The sequence below is a fragment of the Borostomias antarcticus genome (assembly GCF_949987555.1).
Source record: "Borostomias antarcticus genome assembly, chromosome: 15".
NCBI lineage: Eukaryota > Metazoa > Chordata > Actinopteri > Stomiiformes > Stomiidae > Borostomias > Borostomias antarcticus.
The window spans coordinates 7,657,622-7,662,621 of NC_140248.1; the positions used below are offsets into that span (position 1 = coordinate 7,657,622).

At 46.8% G+C, this 5,000-nt stretch overlaps 1 protein-coding gene across 2 annotated transcripts in view; it reads left to right on the forward strand.

Annotated features, from left to right (window-relative positions):
- The window catches only part of abcg4a (ATP-binding cassette, sub-family G (WHITE), member 4a), a gene marked incomplete at both ends in the record, with an annotated part of 16,790 nt that overhangs the window by 3,721 nt on the left and 8,069 nt on the right, over positions 1-5,000 (forward strand). The window lies entirely within an intron of this gene.

Below are 5,000 nucleotides of genomic sequence, written 5' to 3' on the forward strand. Positions count from 1 at the left end.
TGGTAGATATTATGATGCACGGCATCACTTACTGACTGACTGAGAACCAGGAGATGCACTATGCTGCCCTAGACAGGGATGGACACTTCCTGACTTTCTGACAATCAGAAGACACTGGCCTGTTTGTGTGAGCTGTGTCTGCTTTTATGTGTGTGTGTGTGTGTGTGTGTGTGTGCGTGTGTGTGCATGTGCGTGTGTGTCTATGTGTGTGTGCGTGCATTCGTGTGTGTGTATGTGTGTGTGTATGTGTACATGTACGTGTGTGTGTGCGTCTGAGAGCAGCGTGGGCCCTGAGATGGAGGCCCTGGTCCTTCCACCTGCAGCGTGGGCCCTGAGATGGAGGCCCTGAGATGGAGGCCCTGAAATGGAGGCCCTGTCCTTCCACCCGCAGCGTGGGCTCGGCCATTCGCTCATCAGTATGCGACGCAGGGCAGGGAGGTGGAGGGCTGTCTCTCTGACAGGGTGGGCTGCCCTGCTGTCTGACTGTGGCCTGTCTGATGGATGTGCTATAGGGCACCGGGAGGGCGTCAGACATTAAGCTGGTGCACTAGTGGTCTAAGGAAAGCACCCCCCCCCCCCTCCCCTGGGAAGTTATACCACTGGCTGCCTCATTATACAACCTGAGACAGGAGCACCACTTCCTGTCTGGAGGTGGGTGAGGGCAGACCGCCGGGCACCCAGACAGTAGCTTTAGAGGAGGGGAGATTTTATTTTATTTTTTATTCTATATTTTTTCCTTATATTTTAGAGATTAGACATTAAACACATATACATTACATACATTCACAATACATACACAAATGGCATACAAAAGAGACAGAACAATGCGCACAAAAGCAAAGAGGAATATAAGAGGAAAGGCAATAAATACTTAATGTAGTTAGCTGCATCTGTTTTCTTTTTCTTTTTTTCAAAAGATCAGAAAATCTTCAATCTTGTCATATTATAACCATTACAAAAACTCTGGTAAGGAGTTCAAATATAGCCTTATTGTATCCCACAATCCCTCTTGGCTCAAATAAAGGTGCCTTAGTAGCAGCTCTTCATCCCTATTGAGTCTATCATCTCTTCCAACCATCTGAACATCAAACAGGATGGAGGTCTTATTTTCCAATTCATCACAATTTTCCGTTTCCGAGCAAGACACCCCAATGTTAACTTACAACTCGGATTTTCCTTCCAGATAACCCATCCATTTGGTCTCCTAGTGTACACAGTATAGGACATGTATTCACACACCAGCTAGGAGGATCTCTGTGAGGGCATTTGTTACCACTGACCAGAGGGACAGGGAGTTCCCACAGACAGGACAGGGTCTAGCTTTGAGGGACCATGTGGGGAAACATGGTTCCAGCAGATGGGCTAGCTCCCCTGGAGGCTGGGGCAGTTCTACTGCAGCTAACGGTGGTCCATGATATTTAGAACAACAGCGTACCTCAAAGATCACTTCCAGAGGAGCGGTCATACCCATGCATACCACACTGGAGCTACTGGAGCATTGCTGACCTGTGCTTGCCCAGGTTCAAAACAAACATGGCTAAGTGTATTACGTATAGTGGAGCTTTTAACTGTAGAAAGTTACCTTCGGCATGTTTAAAGCATAGGTAGCCAACATCTATTTCTTTCTGTCTTTTTTTATTTTTATTTTTATTTTTAAACCTGGCTTATGGATAATATAGAGTCATGGGAATGTCAGTGTGTAATTACCGAGTCCTAGTAATGAGTCCTAGTAATGAGAGTCCTAGTAATGAGAGTCCTGGTAATGAGAGTCCTGGTAATGAGAGTCCTGGTAATGAGAGTCCTGGTAATGAGAGTACTAGTAATGATAGTTCTAGTAATGAGAGTCCTAGTAATGAGAGTCCTAGTAATGAGTCCTAGTAATGAGAGTCCTAGTAATGAGAGTCCTAGTAATGAGAGTACTAGTAATGAGAGTACTAGTAATGAGAGTCCTGGTAATGAGAGTCCTACTGTAGTAATGAGAGTCCTAGTAATGAGAGTACTAGTAATGATAGTTCTAGTAATGAGAGTCCTAGTAATGAGTCCTAGTAATGAGAGTCCTGGTAATGAGAGTCCTGGTAATGAGAGTCATAGTAATGAGAGTTCTAGTAATGAGAGTTCTAGTAATGAGAGTTCTAGTAATGAGAGTTCTAGTAATGAGAGTCCTGGTAATGAGAGTCCTAGTAATGAGAGTCCTGGTAATGAGAGTCCTGGTAATGAGAGTCCTAGTAATGAGAGTCCTAGTAATGAGAGTTCTAGTAATGAGAGTTCTAGTAATGAGAGTTCTAGTAATGAGAGTTCTAGTAATGAGAGTTCTAGTAATGATAGTTCTAGTAATGAGAGTCCTGGTAATGAGAGTACTAGTAATGAGAGTACTAGTAATGATAGTTCTAGTAATGAGAGTCCTGGTAATGAGAGTACTAGTAATGAGAGTACTAGTAATGAGAGTACTAGTAATGAGAGTACTAGTAATGAGAGTCCTAGTAATGAGAGTCCTGGTAATGAGAGTCATAGTAATGACAGTCATAGTAATGAGAGTCCTGGTAATGAGAGTTCTAGTAATGAGAGTTCTAGTAATGAGAGTTCTAGTAATGAGAGTCCTGGTAATGAGAGTCCTAGTAATGATAGTTCTAGTAATGATAGTTCTAGTAATGAGAGTCCTAGTAATGAGAGTCCTGGTAATGAGAGTACTAGTAATGATAGTTCTAGTAATGAGAGTCCTAGTAATGAGAGTTCTAGTAATGAGAGTCCTAGTAATGAGAGTCCTGGTAATGAGAGTTCTAGTAATGAGAGTCCTAGTAATGAGAGTCCTAGTAATGATAGTTCTAGTAATGAGAGTCCTAGTAATGATAGTTCTAGTAATGAGAGTCCTGGTAATGAGAGTACTAGTAATGAGAGTACTAGTAATGATAGTTCTAGTAATGAGAGTCCTGGTAATGAGAGTACTAGTAATGAGAGTACTAGTAATGAGAGTACTAGTAATGAGAGTACTAGTAATGAGAGTCCTAGTAATGAGAGTCCTGGTAATGAGAGTCATAGTAATGAGAGTCATAGTAATGAGAGTCCTGGTAATGAGAGTCCTAATGAGAGTACAGGAAGGAAACAGTACAAAGGGCTAAAAGTACAAAAAGATAGTGCAAAAAAAAGGATAAGCTAAAGAAAAGTAAAATGTACAAAAGGTAGTGCAGGCAGTGTACAGTATATACAGTACAATGAGCAGAGGTGCGTGTGAGTGTGAGTGTGAGTGTGTGTGTGTGTGTGTGTGTGTGGGGTGTGATGTGTGAGTGTGAGTGTGTGTGTGGAGGGTGTGATGTGTGAGTGTGAGTGTGTGTGTGTGTGTGTGTGTGTGTGTAGGGTGTGATGTGTGAGTGTGAGTGTGAGTGTGTGTATGTGTGTGTGTGATGTGTGAGTGTGAGTGTGTGTATGTTTGTGTGGGGTGTGATGTGTGAGTGTGTGTATGTGTGTGTGCGGTGTGATGTGTGAGTGTGTGTATGTGTGTATGGGGTGTGATGTGTGAGTGTGTGTATGTGTGTGTGGGGTGTGATGTGTGAGTGTGTGTATGTGTGTGTGGGGTGTGATGTGTGAGTGTGTGTATGTGTGTGTGGGGTGTGATGTGTGAGTGAGGTGCGTACTATACAGTTCATGCAGGTCATGTGCAGGTGTCTATCGACAGTGTCTCTCAGCGGCGGGGTCAGTGGTGGGTCAGACAGGGTCAGACGGGGTCAGTGGTGGGTCAGACAGGGTCAGACGGGGTCAGTGGTGGGTCAGACAGGGTCAGACGGGGTCAGTGGTGGGTCAGACAGGGTCAGACGGGGTCAGTGGTGGGGCAGGGGGGGTCAGACGGGGACACAGGCCTTGTTGAAGAGGATGATGACCGTGGGGAAGAAGCTGCCTCTGTGGCGTGCGGTCGTGGTCCTGATGGACAGGAGGGCAGGTTGGACCAGGAGGGAGGGCAGGTTGGACCAGGAGCGAGGGCATGTTGGACCAGGAGGGAGGGCAGGTTGGACCAGGAGGGAGGGGCAGGTTGGACCAGGAGGGAGGGCAGGTTGGACCAGGAGGGAGGGCAGGTTGGACCAGGAGCGAGGGCATGTTGGACCAGGAGGGAGGGCAGGTTGGACCAGGAGGGAGGGCAGGTTGGACCAGGAGGGAGGGCGGGTTGGACCAGGAGGGAGGGCAGGTTGGACCAGGAGGGAGGGGCAGGTTGGACCAGGAGGGAAGGCAGGTTGGACCAGGAGGGAGGGCAGGTTGGACCAGGAGGGAGGGCAGGTTGGACCAGGAGGGAGGGCAGGTTGGACCAGGAGGGAGGGCAGGTTGGACCAGGAGGGAGGGCAGGTTGGACCAGGAGGGAGGGCAGGTTGCAGCCGATCACCTTCTCGGTGGATCGGATGATGCACTGCAGTCTGGCCCTGTCCTTGGCTGTAGCGGCGGAGTACCAGATGGTGATGGAGGAGGTGAGGATGGACTCAATGATGGTGAAAGGTGTAGAAGAGTGCCATCATTTCCTTTGATAGTCTGAATTTCTTCAGCTGCCTCAGGAAGTACATCCTCTGCTGCGCCTCCTTTGTGAGGGAGCTGGTGTTTATCTCTCTTTTGAGGTCCCGGGAGATAGTGGTGTCCAGGAAGCAGAAGGAGTTGACAGTGGACACTGGACACTGAGGTGTCATTCGGTGTGATGAGGGGAGGGGGGCCTAGTTTCTTCCTGAAGTCCACGATCATCTCCACAGTCTTGAGAGCGTTGAGCTCCAGGTTGTTTTGGCAGCATCAGGACAGCAGCTGGTCGATCTCCCACCTGTAGGCAGACTCGGCATTTTAGGTCTCTTATTACACCAAAACAGGATGAGAACAAATATTAATTCCATTAGGTTTCCATATGAAAGTGGCATTACCTAAGTCAGTGGAAAAAGTATTACAGTTAAGGTATTGACAAACATTTACTCAAATTTATTTTGTATCAGAAAATATACTGACTATGTTGATAAGCCTTAGCAGTCATGGAATGGAGT